We start from the raw sequence: 22,657 nt of genomic DNA, 5'->3' as shown, positions 1-22,657 counted from the left end.
AAAGGATTAGAGTCATGGAACAGCTTCCATATGAGAAGGGATTAAAATGACAGGGACTGTTCAGCTTAGATGACTCAGGGGCAGATATGATAGGAGGTTTATAAAATCATGAATGGTGTGGAGAAAGTAAATAGCGAATTGTTATTTACCCCTTCGCATAACACAACTATCAGGGTCACCCAATGAAATTAATAAGCAGCTGGTTTAAAACAAACATAAGGAAGTACTTCTTCACACAATGCACATGTCGCACAATCAACCTGTGGAACTCCTTGTCAGGGGATGTTGTGAAGGCCAAAAGTATAAATGGGTTTAAAAAAGGATTAGGTAACTTCATGGTCAGGGACACAGCCCCATGCTTTGGGTGTCCCTAAACCTCTGACTGGTAGAAGCTGGGACTGGATGACAGCTGGGGATGGATCACTCAAATTGCCCTGTTCCATTCATTCCCTGTGAAGCATTTGGTACCAGCCACTGTCAAAAGACAAGATACTGAGCTAGATGGATCATTGGTTTGACCCATTATGACCATTCTTATGAAACTGATCCCCAGACCCAGCTCTCCTCAACTCCCATCTGCTCATGAGCCATGGAGAAAAGGTGGGCCTTGGAGCATATCTGGAAGGCCAACGCGCTCAGGCTGTTATGATGAAGGGAAACAGCGAGTTCCCAAAGGCCCATGGCCTAATCAAGAGCACTTTCTATACCACTGCTAGAGCTGGTCAGAAAATGATTATTTTCCCAGCCAACATAAAAATGACAAAAGCGGAAAAAACTTGGCACCCAACAACTGATTTGTGTGTCAAAACCCCAAGAACTTTCAGATTTTTCCATGAAGCAGACACTTTCTGCCAAATATTGTTTTGTCAAAAACTGGGATTTAATGGAAAATTGATTTGTGACAGAATTTGTTTGACCAGTCCTAATCAAAGCCTTTGGGAGGCAAATATTGCCTCTTTTCCAAAGCAACCGAAAGGAAATGTGTCATTACAATTACAAAACTTCTGGAAGCAAGGAGCACTGATTGTTCTGTCAGTTCTGTGTAGTGTCACAATGAGCCCTTAACAACCAGGAATGTGTCTTTTGTCAGGCCCCTTCACACTGTCCTTGTTGGTTTTACGAAAGAGACACTCACCCCAAACACATTACAGTGTTACATCCCATGTTCTGTGAACTCCTGCAGAATGGCCACCCGAAGAAACAACCAACCATCGACTGAGCTGAAAGGGTGGCTCTGTGCAGGTGTCCTTCCCCAAAAAGAGCTGTTGTATGCCAACACCTTGTTTCTCACACACATACACAGGCCTTTGAACTAAATCCAAGGTGGCAAAGAATAGGCAGGGGTGTTATGTGGCAGAGGAAAAGATGCGAGAGATAAGCACACATGGATTCTATTTTTCACTTTGAAAGTCTGGTTGTCTTACCGTTGTGATCAGCATGTTCAAAGCATGGGCCAGCCGACATATTGGGAATACTTGTTGATATTGAAGAGGAGGGGGAGATGTGTCCGATTTCACATTTTAGCATTTCACGGAGGTTGGGTGTGGGGGGGAATGAGGTGAGAAATATCACTCTGGCTTTCACGATTTCTTGTGGTGCTCATTGTAACAGAATTAGAACAGATGCGGACCAGTATAAACAACAGGGCCCACTCTGCACACAGACCTGCCATTGACTGCTGCTTGCCTTTCTCAGTTTCCTTTAATGCCTCTGGGGTGTTGTGTTTAACACTGAAACAAACAAGAATTCAGAGTTCTCCTGCCCATCTGTCTGAGAGCTTATCTAAAGGGGGCCACTTAGAAAAAATAATCTGAATTAAGGATAAACAAAATGAAGGCCACTTTAATTCTTCATAAGAATGTCTATACAGAGGTAGAACACGGTTTAACTAATTCACTTTAAATTCACACCTTTGGTTAATTCAGATAAACTTTCCTGAGTGGCCCCATATAGACCAGCCCTAAATCTCCCACTATAACACAAGAAAAAAATCCTCTCTTTTACACTTTAAGAACAAAAAATCACAACATTTAGCAAAGTGACTGAAGTTTTCAGAATTAGGCAATTGGACATTTTTTCTTACCTCTCAATGACATGAGGTGTCTGACTCTGCGCAAGAATGAGCATGCAATGCAGGATGATGACACTGGCTGGAATCTGTGGAAGGGAATTTCACTCCAAACATCAGGTGGAGCAAGGAGAGGTGGTCAGGTTCAAGGGTCATCCAAACACGCTCCTCGTCATCTACAAGTGGATCCTGAGAATCAACACACTCATCAGGACTGAACATGACATGGACTTGACAGATCCTTCACATTCCATGAATATAATCAGTGCCATTCATCCACTCTTGGGTGTGTGTGTGTGTGTGTGCGCACGTGTGCGTGCTCAAGACTTTCCTTAAAGGCCAAAAGTGTCATTGCCTCTGCTCTGCCCCTGTGTTCCATCCTCAGAAAATTCAGCTGGGTACTGCCACAACACAAACATCTGGAATCCCTGTGCTTGACTCATTGCTCTCCAACCTACAACTTGCCCTGCTAAAAAATTGAGCTATATGCATTACCCTGCTGTACACTAGGGAAAATGGCTGAGTTTAGGTCTGGATTAGCTAGTACATGTTAGCTAAATCTAACCCAAACTCAGTCTTTTACCTAGTGAAGAAAAATCTGAAGTGGGGTCTGGAAACCTTGCATTATTATTTGCAAAAGCTGCATACAACGCTTGATGGTGCACAATGCAAGTGGAAATGGTCTCTGCCACATTAAGGATAACATACCAAGATCTACCTATGCAGGTGATGATGCATCTGATTTATTTCTGTGGATGCCCGGTATGTGCACATTTGAAGGATGAGGGGATGGTAATATCAGCCAAGTGTCATGCAACAGTGTAGCCTCATGGAAAGAACAAGGTTTCCCATGCCGTTCCCCCTCTGAGCAGCTAGGAGGCAGGTGAGCAGGCAGCCAGGTCTTTCTTTTACCTCCCCCTTCATGTTCTTCTCACTGGTTCCCATGCCCCACAGTGCTGCACAACTGGGGAATAGGGAGTCAGGGGGAGGTGAGCACTGACTGCCTCACACCCACCTGACCACTTTCCAAACCTGAGCAACAGGAGGGAGCAAATACTTCTCCTCCCATGGGGACGGGTGGAGATGAGGGAAGTGTGAGTGTGTGTGAATGAACTGGATAGCCTGGGTTGGACAAGCCAAGGGAAGGGAAATAAGAGCAAGGAGGGGATGGCTGAGGAGGAGAAGTAGGGAGAAAGACAACTAGCTAGTGGGCAAAAAGACAATGGAGAAACAGAAGGAGACAGTGTGGAATAGGAGGAGGAGAGAAAACACTTAAGGTAAAATAGGAGGAGACTGGCCAAATCAGAACAATCCACGTGCTGCAAAGTTACTCCTCTGTCCAGCATTCTGCACAGGTTACCACCTATTACGCTAGTGACCAGGAACTAGGGAAGGAAGAACACATCGCCCCCAGGAGCCCAGCTTCTGCTGACACACACCATACCTAACCATGTCATCAGGCTAGGAGTGCAACCAATTCACAGTCTCGCAGCCCCTCCTCGTGGCCGAATTGCTCTGCTGCAGCCTCCCATTGAGATCAATGTAAAGCTGCAAACACCAGCTTATGCTTTTGTAGGAGAGCTTTAACAGGCTACATTCTGCCCTCAGCTACACCTGGATAAGCCCTTTGTCTTCAGACTCTACCCTCATTGCAGAATTGCAGAAAATTCACTGAGAGCAGAATGTGGCCCTACAAAGCAGAATTTACTTTAACAATTCTATTAACAATGCACAAGTTAGACTAGAATCCAGCTCACCTTCCCATAGAGCCTAGAGGTGTTGGTGCTGCAGAGTTAACAGGAGCAAAAAACCAGTGGTTACAAACTTATTTTCATCCCCAAGTGATTCTGAAAACACAGGGAGCTCTGCTGACTAGGAGGTGTCATTATACATAGCAGCTTTCCAGAGCGGAGCACAATTTGACCAATTTCAATATTATAAGTTTACGTTGCTATCACATCTAGAGTGCAGACAGATCAGAACCCCCATCCCGTTGTTCTAGGTGCTGTACATACATACAGAAAATAGCCTTGAAAGATCTGCTTCCTGTAAGCTCACTGCCTTCCCGTTCCCTAAATCCACTCTCAATTTTCCCCTAATACTGTCACATGGACCTAGAAAGGTTAAGCATTTTAAGGGCTCCTGAAAAGCACTGGGCATTTAGTGGAAGCACCAGACTGAGCAAAATCACCAGAATTCAAAGCAGTAGCTGACACCATAGCAGAAAAAGGTCCATTAAAGTTAGGAGTTAAGATTGAATCTAGGGATAGGAGGAGAAGAAGTTAGGAAAGGATTGTATCTTTGGACACAGGAGCTGGTTATTAAGTACATTTGTTGGGGATAAGGTCTTTTTGGTGTATATTTCGTGTCTTAACATTGAGAAAGGGACTTGATTTACATGCAGTGAGTTTCACATGAAGGATTATAGTTAGCTTGTAGTTAACGTGAGCACTGTCCTCTTGTGGTCGGTTTTAGGAATGGCAGGAGGAAGAGTAAGAAAACTCAATTAACAAGTTCAGTGAGAGAAATGGCACGTACCATTGCCATGGACAGTGTTTTGCAAGTACGTCGAGCCATTTCTGATCATCACATGTCTCTAGCCTTTAGAGACAGAGTTAAAAAAAAAAACAACAACTCCACCTCACATCCATCCATTCATTCATTCCTAGGACAAAACCCCTGATCATCTCAGCCTGTTTTCCACCAAAGATTTAACATGGAAGTGTTACAGTCAGGTATCTTATAACTGAGCTCATTTAGCAGAGCTTTGGAGCAGACCCTGGAGCTGCTGCACAGAGCAGCAGAGCTTTAGATTTTTGCCTGGAGCTGAAGCAGAGCCAGAGCACAGCTCCAAAGCCCTTTTACAATGCACTTACTAGTATGCACAGAAGCATAATGGCCACAGGCTGCACTCTTCCTCCACATTGGCATTAGTATCCCTTGCCCAGGCAGAGAGGGAGCAGGAGCTACCCCTACCACACCCTAAAGTTCTATCAGGGCCTTCTAGGGTTCTAACCTCACTCAGTACCTCCTCCAGGCTGGCCCTTCCTTCTCCCACCATGATTTATACATGGCAGCTGGGCTCACTAGGGTAATGAGCCTCAGCTGTATCTGCTTCCTAGTCTCTTTGCAGGTCCCCACACCTGCACACCTGACTGGGCAAATGGAGAGTTTGCCTTGCTCTATCTAGTGAATCCTGGCTTTGCTGCCCAGGCACTTCACAGGAGCCAAATATTGTGATGATGGGGCCAGATAAGTGGTGTCCATATTGACGGATGTGTAGTAAACCCTGTCATAGCCACAGAAACTAACACTATGTTGAACTTGCAAAAACCCATAAAAAGGAACCCGGTCTTCGGGGTAAACTGCTCAGCTTCTGCCAGAATATTTATTGAGAAAGTAGGTGGAACACACTGTGTAAAAAGTGTGGCATAAAACCCCCCAAAAGGAATAAAACCACACTGAATCAGCTGCATTTAAATGGGCCGGAAGTAGGTGATTTTTGACATCCTGGCAGGAAAATGGACCAAGATGCATGTATACAAAGTACTTTAAAACATTCAGAAACAAGGCTTGATCCAATGCCTATTGAAGTGAATGGGAGTCCATCCGTTAACTTCAGTGGGCATTGGATGAAGGCCATACTGCTGTTTGTTCTTTTATACTCCGGCAGAAGCAGATAATATTAATATCTGAGATAAATTTATTAAACAACAGCTATTTTTATTAGGGCTGCCAATTAATCGCAGTTAACTCACATGATTAACTCAAAAATAATAATGATTTTAAAAATTAATCACAATTAATCACAGTTTTAATCGCACTGTTAAACAATAGAATACAAATGGAAATGTATTAAATATTTTTGGATGTATTTCTACATTTTCAAATATATTGATTTCAATTACAACACAGAATACAAAGTGCACACTGCTCACTTTCTATTTTTTATTACAAATATTTCACTGTAAAAATTATAAGAAATAGTATTTTTCAGTTCACCTCATACAAGTACTGTAGTGCAATCTCTTTATCGTGAAACTACAACTTACAAATGTAGATTTTTTTGTTATATAACTGCATTCAAAACAAAACAATGTAAAACTTTTGCGCCTACAAGTCCACTCAGTCCTGCTTCTTGTTCAGCCAATCGCTAAGAAAAAACAAGTTTGTTTATCTTTACAGAAGATAATGCTGCCCTCTTCTTATCTGCAATGTCACCAGAAAGTGAGAACAGGGATTTGCATGGGACTTTTGTAGCCAGCACTGCAAGGTATTTACGTGCCAGATATGCTAAACATTCATATGCTTCTTCATGCTTCAGCCTTAGGTTCCCCCATACTCTTTAACTCATCCTGCTAACACATGCAACAACTACTAACTGCCTTGTCTTCACTAAGAGTTTACCTCAGGTTAGTAGAGCTTTTGTTTCTCTAGTGAAGACAAGGCCTAATAGAGAGCTTGATACCACTGTTCTTGGTGGATTGCTATGGATGGATGTGGTTTTGGAAATGTGTGAGGAGCCCAGCTGCCACACCAAGAGGCACTCGATGAGTAACTCAAACAAAATAAAGATGTGAAAGTCTAGTCTCAAATCTTCTGGGAGCCATTTGGCAAGGACCAAGGACCATCACAGTAGTTTTATCTCTTTAAATATTTTCTTCATTCCAAGGTCTCATCTGCTTTTTTTGACCAGCCCACTGTAGAAGTATAGCACTAACAGATCCTGACTAGAAGGGTGAGAATTTGGCTTTTAAAAGTTCCTGGTAGGAATATAGGAACTGCCAGATTGGATCAGACCCGTGGCCCATCTAGTCCAGTATCCTGCATCTGACAGTGGCCAGCACCAGCTGCACCTGAGGAAGGAGTAATAACCTTGCAGTGGGTAGAGGTAAATGAATTTTCACAAGAAATCTTACCAGGAGAGATTCACCAAGTGAAAACGGCTGAATACAGTGATGTATGCAGTTGAGTTACCCTTCTATAGAAAGGACTAAATCAGGAATGTTAGCCAGCTCATCAGGGAACTTGTTACATAGAAACAGCCTAGTGATAGTTTCCCTGCCACCCACTGAGTGCTGTTGAGAATGACATGATTCCAGGATCTGGGGCTTCACAAAAGACACCAAATATCCTGAGAGTTGACAGTGCTGCACAAGGAGCACCAGCTGGATGTTTTCTTCTCAAGCAGCCTGAGTAGTGCAGATCATCCGGCACCAGGGGTGCAAATTGGCTGGAATAGCTCCTTTTCTGGAGGCAGAGCAGCACTAGGGCCTGCGGTAGGTTCTGTGGAAGGATCAGATGCTAATTGGTACAGTGCTCATATAACAGACACAGTCGCCGAGGAGACATAATTTATTCTGTAGGCCCTGGGGAAGGATGGATTGCACTCACTGCTGGGCTCATGGCTTTATTAGCGCCTAAAAACTCTCCATGTTAGACTCTCAGGAAAAGAGAAAGAATGGAGACAAGAAGGAGCTGATCCTGCTATTACTGCCTCTGCAGTTATATTTTAATTGAAGAAAAACAAACCAGAATAGGCAGAAAGGAGACAAAGAAATATGAAGAGAAATAAGGAGAGGATGAAGGAAACAAAGACTCACAAGACCTAGTTCTGCTCTCAGATACTGAGGGGCAATTTACATTGACTTCAGGGCAGAACTGGGCCCATAGCTTAGCAGATTTTTAATGTCTTTATACATATATAGTCCTTCATTTCAACGAGTGTCTGAAATAAATCCCTGTCTGCATGGTGCAGATGACTGTGTAGAGACAGCAGAATATGTCTGCTCTGGGGAACTGCAGTGAAATTGAAGCTGATTGTTACCAATAGTCATGTAACTAGGTTAAAAGTATGTAAGCCTTTACAAATTCAACTTCCTTCCTCTTCTGCATGGATATTTTGGGCAGAGGAAAGTCCTTTTGGCTGGAATTTTGAAACTGAAATATCACCTACTTAAAAATAGCAACTCAAAACAAGAAGCATGTAAGAAATCACAATTTAAAAAAAATCTGCCCTGTTAACACAGTTACATAAGAGTGAGCCCAGAGCTTTTAAAAATGTAGGAGACCAGTCTGGCACTGCCGTGTGTAAAATAATTTCCTGTACCGTGTGAAATGAATTGATGATCTCAGCCCAGTTCAAAACACCAGGGCCAATCGGCAGGAGGGCCATTTGGCCTGGACCTCAAGCTCAAAGGGTGCCTCAAATTTAGACACAATGTTAATTTTTTGGCATTTGATAAGTTTTGCAACTTGTTTTTATGTGCATCCCTATCGGACCAAAATTTGATACACTCTCTCAGCTTAGAGCTGCAAATTTAAGTAAATAAGAGATGTGATCTGGTAAGAGACCATTTTTTTGTTATTTGATATAGATTTTGTCACATTAAAGAGTTAAAAATGTTCATAAATATTAATAAAAATATATCAGTTCTAATGGCACAAGATTAGACCATGTGTCGTCATTTTTTAATTTTTATTATGGCTAGGGGCCTCAAAAGCTGGAAGAGGCCTGGGCCTCTCTGGACTTCTGAGAGGGCCTGCACATCAAAACACAAGAAACACACCTTCACAGGAGGCAGTCTCAGCCGAAACCAGTGATTCAACGAGCCAGGAGACTGGCCTCCAGCTGGTCCTAGCAGGTCAGGGTTGAGGCATGCTTTGTGCCCAATGCTCGTGCTGGACCTCTTCTGCAGCGTGGCAGTGCTGGAGGAGGAATCCCTGTCTGTCTGTCTGTCTTGGCATCTTTCAGCAGTGCTAAATTCAATCGGTACTTTCAAAATGATCATTAGAGCATTAAAGGCAGCAAGAAAGTAAAAGCCAGTTTTGGAGCAGAATTTACCCCGTTGAAAATTAGAGCTGGTAAGGAAAAGGGACACATTCTTTGCAAACATTTTGGTGAAAAACGTGTGTCTTTTCTTCCAAGTGAAAAACCTCCAATTTCTAAAGCTGTTGACCAATTCTATTGAAAATAAAAGTCTTGGATTCAAAGTTCACAAGATCTCTCACTCTCTCTCTCTGCAAGCAGGGGGGACCCCAATGTCTCTTGCTGATTGAGCCACTAAGAAAAAGCATGGCCACTAACCTAAAAGTGCCGAGCTCCCGTTTGGCTGACATGTTGATTCCACATGTCAGCCAGAAAGCAAGAAATGGGCTGTGGAGCCTCAGAGGGAATCACTGGAGTCTTCACCAGGGAGGTGACGTGCAACTCACTGTGGCTATCTCAGCCAGGAAGCAGCTTTCTCACCACTCTCTTTGGTGATCTAGTGGGGGAGGCCCCTACAATGTAGTTTTCCACAGCACTCTGTGGTAGATTAAAACACCTGGAGGGCAAAATGTGGCCCCCTGGCCATAGTTTGCCCATCACTGTCCTAGAGTAAAGGTGTCATACAGAACATTAAATGTCTGCCTTCTTGACTATGTCACTGTCAAGACTAAGGGTTGAATGAACAGCAAGACAGAACTACTCCCTCCCCTGTAGAATTCAGAGGGATTCTCTTTTTCACTGTTCCACAGTGCCTATTGGCTAGGTAAATGGAGGACTTCAGTCTCCAATGCTCTCTGTCTGGCCCCCTTTCTTAGCATTAAATTCCATCATTGTATTTAAAAATTGCTCCCTTCTTTTTATTCTGTGGAATGTTCAGGAGCACTCCTGCCTCTTGTTTTCTTACATCTCCTTCATGAAACAGTTACTTCTTATTTATCTGGATTGTTTCATGATCAATCACACCATCAGTCACTGGATAAGCAAAGCTTAAAAAAGGGAATTAAAAGTTATGTTTCAGGGTATAAACTGATCCTGATGGGGATCTGGAGGATTTCCCCTCTCTACTCCAGTGTTTAATAACATCACACAAGTAGACAGGTACATTGTACATTGTAGGCTGTTCGTTTTTTCCTTCCTTTGAAGCATCAGGCATTGGCTAGTGCGGGAGGCAGGACACATGCAATGAAGTCTGATTCACTATGGCATCTCTCTTCTACTTTAATCTAATGATTGTACTCTAATAGAATAAACTTGAATTTCCTAATATAGTAAATATCTAGCGCTCTTTCCAGGTGCTTGCTAAACAAGAGAACTAGTGCGACTGCTTGTTACATTCTAACACAATTGTTTTATTTATTAACTAGAATTCTCAATCCACATTGAGAATTCACATTTTACAGAGAATTCTTTCCCAGGTGTCAGGCTGGTGGGTCTTTCCCACATGCTCAGGGTCTAACTGATTGTCATATTTGGGGTCAAGAAGGAATTTTCCTCTGGGGTCAGATTGGCAGAGACCCTGAGGTTTTTTTGCTTTCCTCTTCAGCATGGGGCATGGGTCATGGGTCACTTGCAGGTTTAAACTAGTGTAAATAGTGGATTCTCTGTAACGTGAAGTCTTTAAATCATGATTTGAGGACTTCAGTAACTCAGCCAGAGGTTGGGGTCTATTGCAGCAGTGGGTGGGTGAGGTTCTGTGGTCTGCAATTGGCGGGAGGTCAGACCAGATGATCATAATGAATTTCTGATAAAGTCTACGAGTCTGCGTTGCTGTACATGCTCTGACCACAGTTCGGTGGTTTGCTTAACTGTGCAATAGTTCTCAGAAAAACAGTTGCATCAAATGTTTGCCAGATGCAACACTTTTTCAACCACAGTAACTCTCACAGTGAGGTGACTTTGGTAGCCAAGGGTCATAGAGTTGTGTGGTGAAAAGATGTACTCTCAATTTTTCTTTTTTTCAGAGATGCAGCAGGAATGCTGGAGGGAAATGAAGGTATGGGAGACTTGGGTGGCAGAAGGTCTTAAAAGATATGGGAGATAAACAATTGGCTTTTTCTTTTTGACAATTAAACAGCAAAACTGGAAATGTTTCACAAAAGCTTTGCAAGCAAGAAAAATAAATGAGAAAATGTTAAGAGTTAGACTCAGTTAATCAATGTGAGATGTAATTTACTGGTCTGATCACACTACAAACTACTATTGGGACCATGATTAGCATTGGTTTGAATTTTACTTATGATCATGAATCAGCAGTGGTACCTAAGAATGTAGGGCCCAGTCCTATGGCCACTGAAGTCACTGGGAATCCCTCCATTGACTTAGATGGGCATAGGATCAGGCTTTTTGTTAGTGTCTGGGATGTTTTGGGATGTTTGGGTTTGAGCTCTTGGTTTTCCCCATCATGGCGACAGAGCTGAAATTGGAACCCATATCTGATTGGGGTTGTGAAATGCCCATCCTCCCCGAAAGGTCATGAAGTCTCACTTTTGGGTTCAGACGCATCTGTATTCAGGGTGTTTCTGGCCTGTTACATACAAAAAAAAAAAAAATTACCTCTCCTCTCCCCCTGAGGAGATCACACAGTGAAATGAACATCAGTCAGTGCAGTGTCGGTTCTCACAGTTCTGGGCATGATCAGCAGTGTGACCAGGAGAGATTTGCACTGGGCATGCACACAGCTACACAATGGCACATGTAGTACATACTGACAGCTACATAGTTAAGTAGCAATGACCTGTATACTACAGCCAAATGCAATTGCAACAGTTTGCTTTTGTATTATCTGCTCCTCTCTCTAAGGGCTCCATTCTCTCAACAACTTCCCCCTCACTTCATTTTAGCAACTCTTTGATAGTTCTTCAAGGGACCAGTATTTGCATTGTTGCATTGTCATCAGCACTGTTATTTTAGGCCCTGATTCAGGAAAGCCCTGAAGCATGTACTTAAATCCCATTGAAACCAAGAGAGTTATCCTGAATAGTTTGAAGCCAGTGGAATTACCTAGGACTAAGGTACTGCTCATTGTGAGTAAAGTTGTCACAATATGGCCCCTAATTAGTCATACGGGATGTAAGTATGTATCGTATATGCTGCAAACCATTTGACAAGAACACATTTTCAGTGATATGCCAGGAACCATGACCCAATTTTGCAGAAGTGACTAGTGATGTTACTGTCTCAATATTTGCATAGTCAAGTAGGAGACACTTTAACTGGGTCTGATTTTCAGAGGGTAAGTGCTTGAGACTTCCTGAAAATCAGACCCCTTTAATGTGTCTTACACTGAATACCAAAAATTGTGATGCCCGAAATCAGCTGTTACTTTTGAAAAAAAATTAGATCATGATACTTATGGGCCATAAACGTTTAAACAAATCATGAAAAGGGCCAAATTCTGCTCTTGGGTGCCTGCAGACGTCTGACTGGCTTTGGTGGGTGTTACACATATGCATTCCAGAGGCAGAATTTGGCCCGTTGGGTTACACTCTTTGTAATGAACAGAATTGCATAAGATACCTTGCTGCATCATCAGGGTCTCTTCCTAAGTGAAACAATCCACACAGCCCTGAACTTGGGTTAATCACTCAGGTCAAAAAACGGTAAAGAGTGTTTTGGTTTTTTAGTGCTTGGTGCCAAGTCTGAAACAACTACAGTTTTCCAGCCCATTAAATATGTGCGAGTGGAGTTTGCACATGACTTTGACAAACAAACCTCAGAATTAAACCACAACGGCTAGATACAGCGCTGTTTTCTTATGAGTCATACAGCTAGCCAGTTAGTATTATAATATAGAGGAAAACCCCCTGAGCCAGTGCAACAGCAGCTTGAAGAGGGTAAAAAGAACAAAAAAAAAAAAAACCCCTCAAACCTACCTACTGGGCTTTTTTCTTTGTTACCTAGAAATAATCTAGCATTCGTGAAGGCAGTAGACAAATGTATTTAGCAATGGTTAGAGTCCATAGGGAAATATGATTTCACAGCCAATACCACAGCCTCAGAAATGCGGAGAAATGAATGACAATGCTGACCTTCTCCCTCCCTTTCCCTTTTCCTTTGTGTCCTTTGGAGATATGTCAAAAGTTAAACTGACCGAGCTGTGTTGCCCAGAGGTATGAAAAATCCACACCCCTGAGTGCTGGAGTTAAGCAGATCTAATGCCTGGTGTGTAGACACCACTAAATTCTACCACCTCTCAGGAAGGTGGATTAACTATGGTGATGGAAGAACCCCTCATGTTGCTGTAGTGAGTGGCTACAGTGAAGCGCATGTTAAGTGTCAACGTATCCTTAGAAAGAATAAAAGGGTGTGGTAAGTGTGTGTGTGTGTGTGTGTGTGTGTGTGTGTGTGTGTGTGTGCACACGCATGTTTGAAAAAGAGACAGGCGAGAGAGTTTTAGAATGCCAGACCCCCATTCCACCTAAGCCCTCTTCTCCCCCCGCCGTCTCTCCTTCCCTCCACTCCCTGTTCATGTAGGTCTTCTCCTATTTTATTACTGTTACCCAGCCTTAAGGTGCGGTGTCTATGTAGTACTGTCTGGTTTTCTATCACCTGGTCTTGCAGCCTTGACAAGTTATCAAATTGTGTACTTGCATAATTCTATTGGAGAGGCGTGACCCATGAGGTATTTGGAAATATATACAAGCTGTAATCCCTTTACCCTTTTTGCAGTTTTCATTGTCTGTTTCTTTATCAAAATAAAAAATTAATCACCAAACTTTTAACACATTCTTTTGTTCTCCAAGGAAATAGGTGCCTTCAAAATACTTTTCACATGTATTTTAAATTATTGAGTAAAGGTCACAATTAAGGAAGTGAAACACACCACTGGGTAGGCATTATCCAAATCCAGGGCCAACTCAATTTTCATTATTAATAAAAACAGATACGTATGTATACAGGGATGGATGTTTTTGAGGGGGAAAGTCTCAGCCATATTATAACCTACTGTTGATATTATCACCATGAAAAGTGACCATTTTCTCTTAGAGGGCTTGGCTCTGGATTCGGGTTAACGGTGCTCCGTGTGTAATACCAGAGAGTGACACATTTCATTGTTTCTGTAGGGTGAGCTCACTGCACACAACAGGGCTTTTTGCATTCATCCAACCCCCCCTCACTTATGCCAGAGGCTCTATGACTCTCCAATGTCACCCTCTCATCGTACCATTGTTTCCTATACTTCCCTTCATGACGGGGTTCTGGGTTCATCCCATTCCCCCCTACTACCTTCCCCTCGATCATTCTTATTTCTTGTCTTTCTGTATGGGACATAAACTCTACTGGGAGGATGGTCAGAGCTAAAATGAGTGTATTGGTATTCTGGAAGGTGTTAATGGCTACAATCAACTGGTTCTTTTATCTGTAGAAAATTATAGAGGTGGTTGAAGCTGCTGGGTTTGCTACCTAGATGCCATTTTTCCCATCTAGTTTTCTCATTTTTCATCAAAATCAGTAGGGTTCTGCCTAGAATATTTCTTGAAAATTTGGAATCGATTGAATGTGGCATTCACAAGTTACCACATTACAGAGACACAAACAGAGAAACGCTATGAAGTTGTGTGTAAGTCCTTGCTTCGCATGGCCAGTCAACATGTTGTATATACAGGAATGGCGCAGAAAGGACAGGGTGTATCCCTGGAGTCTACCAACAGGAGCTGTAGGCACAGAGTGCCCGTGCTGCACAAATATCTGCTGTGGAATTCTCCTACATTAGCCACAGAAATTAGCTATTAAAATTATGCAGATTTCCTGCGGCCCAGTTTATATGTTATTGTGTGGGTTAGTACTGGGCTAGCCAGCCTTTCACTTCAAGGTCAGTGCAGTCCAGTAGTGACTAGACATGGGCTTCAACGCTAACGATCAGATCCAGTTTTGAACACCATGAAACCTGGGAGTGTTTGAACTCAGAGATTTAAATGGTTTCATGAAAAAAATTAAACCAGCTTTAACCTTAACAGACTGCAACGGTTATTTACAAATATACAGATGCTAACAGGCATATTACAAAAATACACCTTCATACTTGGCACTGACTGACATTTGTGTTGGAAATCTCCTCCGAGAGGCTAGGAACTGAACTGCAAAGGAGTGATAACTCCCCTTTCATCCCAAAAGGTGGCACGTCCAGTTGGTGATGAAGGCACATTGGTGAGACAGAATGGGAGACCTGCCTGGCTATTGCTTGTGATGGATCATTTCTGTGCACAGAGACCTTCAGCTTCTAGAGGTATAACTCTGGCACCAGTCATAAACATGGTCAGTTTACTAATCCTAATCTGTGTATGGGTGCCCCAAGTGGAAATGATCAGATCAATAAAATGGGGCATTGCTGTGGTTTTAAAGAGCTTGCTCAGATGCATTGGGGATGGGCACAGCACAAAATGAATATAGAATATTCATCAATAATATGAATTTAATGAATACACTTTTGTGTCTCGGAGAATGGGGACCCAGTGAAGAGAGTATATTGTTTAGATTGCTCAGAAAACTTGAGCTTTATAGATAATAATAAAAATAAAAATAAAAAATAAGATACTGTGTATGGATCTAGCAACTAAAATACAATCTGGCCACTGTAATACGGTAAGGATAAAGATCAGAAAATAAAAAGATGTACATAAATGAACATGTATCACCTCCAGGTGTCAAGGACATGTTCTGTGAGTGCTCTGTGTGTAGATAAACTGTGGAACACTATGTATTTAAACAGGATACTGAAATGCTGTACTTCCTCCCCAGGTGTGAGCAAAACGCAAGGCAGAAAAGACAGTTGAAGTAGTGATTCAGTGAACAGTGGAGCACTAATGAAGATAGAAGTCCTTAAAAGGAGAAATGGATACTGAAGGCCAACTATAAGTCAAGAAAGCCAATAAACTACTCCTCTTGACTTCCTCATCCAGACACCACTGCTGGGCAGACACATTTACTCACCCCCTTCAGCACAAAGTTGGAGTAATCAGACTTTGTGAGGCAAATGAGCTGGGGGTGGCAGTGAGAGAATTCACCCCCAACACTGAATGCAGGCCACTAGGCTACAACACAGCCCCTTTGTGACTACTATTCCTCTCCCTCTGCACCAGTTTCAGACCACCCAATCCATGTACTTGTAGATTCTACACATACTCACCAAGTCTGTCCCCAAATCACCTTGGCCCATTTGTCCAGAGGACCCTCTGAAGATCTTAGATGGGGCCGAGGACATTGTGTCAGCCAGCCACTATTGCATTCTGGTGCCCACAACATTCCAGACTCAGTCAACACACATGGGAAGATTTGGTCTTGCTTTTTGGGTGAATTTCAGCTTCAGAGAATTACAGAGAAACGTAAGCAGAGCATTATAAAACACCACAGTTTAACATTCAGCTTTACCATTCAAATGTTAGGCCACTCTGATATTAAAAATTATATATTACAACAGGGATAGGCAACCTATGGCACGTGTGCCATAGGCGGCACATGAGCTGATTTTCAGTGGCACTCACACTGCCCAGGTCCTGGCCACCAGTCCGGGGGGGCTCTGCATTTTAATTTAATTTTAAATGAAGCTTCTTAAATATTTTAAAAACCGTATTTACTTTACATAGAACAACAGTTTAGTTATATATTATAGACTTATAGAAAGAGACCTTCTAAAAGCATTAAAATATATTACTGGCACGTGAAACCTTACATTAGAGTGAATAAATGAAGATTTGGCACCCCACTTCTGAAAGGTTGCTGACCCCTGTATTACAATGTTCTTTAAATTTAAAGAAGATATAATCTAAAGAAAACTTGGTTACCCTGGACTATTTTGTGCGCTGGGTGACTCTCCTGTCTTTTCGCAATTTCATAAGAACAAAACTCATGTTGGTTTGTGGCTAGATGCTTTCGTGTGTTGATGTTGTCAATGATGGTTTCCCGTTTTCTTAGTGAAATCTTACAGCAAACGCAGTTGTGTGAATCAGTTTTCCACAGTGAATCAGCCTTTCCTTGGAATCTTTCACTGGATGGGAACTGTTCAGAATAGTGCTTGAAATATGACTATTTGCCTTTGAACTCTTTATCCTGGGTGTTGACTCAATTGGCTTCTCTGTGAATGCTTTGCTTTCTTTCACCAGGACTGAGCTTTTTGCTGTCCTTTGCTGTCCTTAACAAGAGATTTCTCTTTTAAAAACTAACCTGTTCCATTTGCTATTACATTTTGTAGGTTAGCTGCTGTTTGCCCATTTTCACTAGTGTGAAAACCATTACATTAAAAAAAGAAATCTTACGTCCATTCCCAAAGGTGCGGGTTACTTGATGCAACGCAGCAAGAGATTCTGGATGATAAGGTGTGGCATCCCCAGGGTACAATCTGGACAGTTGAACAGATGTTTCCCCTCAATTCTCCAACCTGGGGTGCCTTTTACATTGCTTTGCTGTGAGAGTAACCACTCCTGGTCTGTTCACACACAGCCTCTAGCATGTAAATTACTCCTGGCTGTCTGTCTAAGTGCTATGGCAAGCCACTCTTGAATTACACTGCAGAACAACACTAGCAAAGTCCCAGTCCCAGACCTTCCCCCCGAAATGTGCATCTTGTACTGCCCAGCCCTCTCCTGGACAATACAAGCTCATGTAAAGTCCATCATTTTATTAATAGAAAATGATATGCATAAATCCTGTTATCTCAAAAGGCGTTTCCCAAACACTTCAATCCAAACATGCAAAAAACTTGTAATGTGGGGTTCAAACACACTAGCTTAAACTAATAAAACAAATTTATTAACTACAGAAAGAAAGATTTTAAGTGATTACAAGTAATGAGACATAAAAGTCAGAATTGGTTACAAGAAAACACAGCTAATAACTAACTTAACAAACTAAATGGATTCAAAGCAATACTCTTTCTCACCACATGCTTCAGCAGTCTTACTGGCTGAATGTTTCTCAGTCAGGATTCCTCCCCCAGGCCAAAACTTTTTCCTTTGTTCTTCCAGGTGTTGTGGCTGCTGTGGGTAGAGAGAAAGGGCAGAAAAAATTGTGGCATTTGATCCCATTCTTATACCTTTTCCTCTTCTTTAAGAATCATTGCTAGCTGGGGTTCAGGAGACAGAAAGTCTGTGGAGACAGGAATCTCCAGCAGTTTCTTTTCCAATATGTAAATTTCTCACTCATACTCTTTTTCCTGCCAAAGAATTGCCATTTAGCCAAGTGATAGTCCATATGATTTTGTTGACACCTGGCTCAGGCATCAGTTTGCTTTTTGTCTCTGAGGAACTGGTGTGTAGCTGCTTCCCCAGATTTAGAATATGTCTTAGTAACATCATACAGTAGAATCATATAACTTTACATACAATGTGGTCACACATATTTTACCAGGACAATAATGATCAGGAAATCATGAGGTTTCAAATTATACCTTACAAGGCATAGTTTGTACAACATTTATCATAGTCTTGAAAAAGGAGTGGACATAGAGATACAGACTGTCACATAAGGCATGGCCAAATAAGGTTTAATAAAGACCTCATGAAACTTCATCTATTTTTGGAATCCACTTTAAAACCAATCTTTTTCACAGAGTGTATATAACGTCTTTTTCCCACTTCCAGTTTCCGCCCCAAACCAGAAGTACCAAAATACCACAAATAAAAAAAACTCTTCTCATGGTGTGGTAGTTTTGTCTGGACCAGAAGAAAAGTCCCAGACTTCTTGTGAGAAAGCCTTGCTCTCCAGGTCTCAGAAAGTGGTTTGAATAAACTCTGGATGAGCATCCAAGATTTTGGGCATTCATCCGAACCTAGCTCAGCCTCTGAAGCATTTGAAGTTCATCCTGTCCATAGTTACTATAAGAACTAAGTATTATTACTATGTACACAACAGTTTTTATATGAACAAATGGCTTTGCGACACCTTATAGCTAGGGCCCTACCAAATTCACTGTGCATTTTGGTCAATTTCATGGTCATAGGATTTTAAAAATTGTAAATTTCATGATTGCAGATATTTAAATCTAAAGTTTCATGCAGTTGTAACTGTAGGGGTCCTGACCCAAATGGGAGCTGTGCAGGAGTCACAAGGTTATTGTGGGAGGGGGGTTGCGGTACTGCTACCCTGACTTCTGCGCTGCTGCTGGCAGTGGTGCTGCTGGAAGAGCTGGGCAGCCAGAGAATGGCAGTTGCTGGCTGGGAGCCCAGCTCTGAAAGCAGAGCTGCCTCCAGCAGCAGTGCAGAAGTAAGGATAGCATGGTATGGTATTGCCACCTTTACTTCTGCACTGCTGCCTTCAGAGCTGGGCCCTTAGTCAGCAGCCACCATACTCCGGCTGCCCAGCTCTGAAGGCAGTGCAGATGTAAGGGTGGCAATGCTGCGACATTGCTAAAATAACCTTGTCACCCCCTGCAACTTCAAATTGGATCCTCAATTTGAGAAACACTGGCCTCCCACGTGAAATCTATATAGTATAGGGTAAAGCACACAAAAGAGCAGAGTTCACAGGGGGAGACCAGATTTCACGGTCCATACTGCATTTTGCATGGCTGTGAATTTGGTAGGGCCCTACTTATAGCACCTCTTGCATATGTTTTACTCTTGTGGTATACCTAGTGATTAAACAAGAGGGAACTGGTATGCTACTGTATTGCAGAACTGGGCTCTGTGCACAATAAGTACTGTATATATCAGGGGTCAGCAACCTTTAAGAAATGCTGTGCTGAGTCTTCATTTATTCACTCTAATTTAAGGTTTCATGTGCCAGTAATACATTTTAACGTTTTTAGAAGGTCTCTTTCTATAAGTCTATGATATATAACTAAACTATTGTTGTATGTAAAGTAAATAAGGTTTTTAAAATGTTTAAGAAGCTTCATTTAAAATTAAATTAAAATGCAGAGCCCCCCGGACCGGTGGCCAGGACCCGGGCAGCATGAGTGCCACTGAAAATCAGCTCGCATGCCGCCTTCGGCACACGTGCCATAGGTTGCCTACCCCTGGTATAAATAGTAAATTAAGATCTTAAAATGTACCCTTTAAATTAAAGTAAAGTAAAATCTGTGCACCTGCACTATGGCTAGGGAAAACCTGGCCAAACAGAATCACCAATACAATCATTTAATTGTACATATAACTCCAGCTACATGTTAATAAAAAGTCCAGTGGAAACCAACAAGCTTCCAGTTGTCATAAAAAATATAGCCAGTAAATTAAAAATTGAACCCCACATGAAAAGTTTTTCGCATGCCTCCACCCACACATCTGTTCTTTTCTTTAACACCAACACACACACACACACACACACACACACGCACGCATTTGGAGAGTCTATATTTTGTTCTCATATTCTGATTTTTAGCTCTCTTGCCTCATATGTTTATTTCTCAGTTTTCTACTTTTAGGGTACAGATCTGGCTTTGAGAATAAACATGTTTATACATTTTTGCATCAGTGCATTATCTTCAGTTCTTGGCATCGATTTTTGTGTAGTTCTTGATGGGTACACAACTGGCATACTGAACACCAGTAGCAAATATTTGTAGTGGAACTGGACAAATGATTTATTGTTAACATTCATTACAAATTTAGCCTTTTTCTTGTTTGTGAACAGATCAATTTAAAAAATATCTACTAGCTATTCACAATCATTTGATAAAATGTTTATGTGAGTAAATTTCAAGCTATGGGCATTTGTTCACTTTGATTATTCACTATCCATTGTGTTTGACTTAACATAAGTCTTGAGTTTTTGTGTCTGGTTCCTAATTGGACAACAGTAACTTTTTAATCAGAAGAGTAAATATTTTTTCTTCACGTTAGTGCCCTTGTTCATGTGAAAATATACATATATGTGTAAAAAACAGCTATTCCCCAAATACCTATATAAACTAAAACTCATTAATGTTGTTCCCTCTTCAATAAATCAATCATGCACTTTTGGTCTTATATTATGGAAAGCAACACAGAAAGCAAGCGTGAATGTAAAATCAGCATGAAAGAGAATACAGAGTGTTCTATCTCTGTACGATTCCCTCACCTTGAATCCCTGCCCCCTAACAAAGTCAGCCAGATTTTGTGATGTTCTCTGCATTAAAAGCAACAAGAGCTTGTATTAAACAATTATATAATTTTTATTTAAGCATTAGGTAATACAGACGCTAGAGCCTACTGCAAGCTCCAGCCTGCTAGAGTCTGCTCTGCCCCCTGCAAAGGAGCATGGGCTTCTGAGACTGAGCTCCAGTTCAAGACACAATGTCTATTCAGCTATTTTTAGCTCCATAGCATGAGCCTTGCAATCCTGAGTCTGTCTACCCAGGCTCTGAGATTCCCTCAGTGACTAGACACACAGCAAAGTTAATGACAGAGCCCAGAACTCAGACCCGTTAGTCTCTGGAACACTCAACCATTCCCTTTATATTTGTACAACTGTAAGTTAAACAATTGCAACTGTAATGAATCTAAGGTCTCTTTTCTACAAAGAGGTTTACCTTCGCCTAGATAAACCAAGTCCATTAGTGACAAACATGAGAGGTCAAAAAGGTATTGTAACTGTAAGCATGCAGGCTGTAGAGCATCTGCAATAGAGCTGATAACATCTGCATTTCACAAATTGTTTCTCAGTTTTGATAAGTGAGTTATTTCTAAATAGCTGTTCCAAAATATTTTCTGCTTCATATGCTGTACTACCGGGTATTCTGAGGTCATTTAATTTAAAAAACAACTTTACTGGAATTCACCCAAAAGTAAATTTGTTCCCACTTCTCATGAGGAACTTAATAAAACCAAAAACAGTATTTGCAGATAAGCCACAGTACTGTCCAAAGGATTGATATCTCTCTTTAACCAAGTCATGCAAATAATTGCAAAGCAAGCTTCCAATTCTTATCAACCTTCTCAACAACTCTTTGAAACAGAGAGATTTATAAACCAGAGATCTGCTTGTTAAAGGGTATTTGTCTAGGGCCGTGCTTAGTGGAATTAGACGCCATCACTTTTAGCTCTTTTATAGCCCCAAACAGTAAAGCATCAGTAATGGCAGAGTGTTACAAAGCCACAGTGAGTAATTCAGCCCAATTCCCAGGGCAAAGGTGTAGTATGTGCACTGCTGGTTGAAAGGTGCGACTCGCCAGCTGCATGGCTGATGTGGAAAGGGAGGGCTTAGACCCACGTCCTTTGCACGGCTCCCTCTTTGGGGTGATTTGCACCCCGAGAGCACAAGGAGAAAGAATTGCACTGGGGTCTCAGGTGAGGAGAGGGAAAAAGAGAGGAAGGCTTTTGCATCTTCCTCCTCCCTTGTGTATTATCAGGTATAGGTACGGTATGGCCCTTAGACTTCTGAGCAGACAGATCAATGATTAAATTGTTGTTCCATGAGAAAACAGGACTTGGGATGTTCTCACCCGTGCTCTAATGCTGTGCCCTAAACAGGATGCAGTAGAGCATTTACTGCTGACACATAGTGACAGTTACATGCTACAAACCACAGGTCTGATTCCGCAGCACCTGCGCAGGCAAAACTCCACTGACTTCCCAAAGGGACCTCAGGATTGGGCCCTCTGACACTTTAAATATCAGTGATCTTGGGTGAACTCCTGGCCCCACTGAAGTGATGAGAGTTTTGCCATTTACTTCACCGGTGCCCAGATTCCACCTCTTAGCTTGACACATTTCAGGATGGTTACAGAGTCTCATTTCTAGCGCTGGGTTGTCCCCGTAAATTTAAAACTGTTTTAGTTTCTCTGTCTATTCAGGTTGCAGAGCAATGACGGGCCAGCTCCTGCTCCCACTGAGGCTGCTAGGAACTTTGCCATTGACTTCAGTGGGAGCAGGAGTAGGCCCTGTACATTACAATCACATGGAACAAGA

This window comes from Mauremys reevesii, linkage group 9, assembly GCF_016161935.1.
Source record: "Mauremys reevesii isolate NIE-2019 linkage group 9, ASM1616193v1, whole genome shotgun sequence".
In the NCBI taxonomy this organism is placed as follows: Eukaryota; Metazoa; Chordata; order Testudines; family Geoemydidae; genus Mauremys; species Mauremys reevesii.
Note: the sequence above shows the minus strand (reverse complement) of the source record.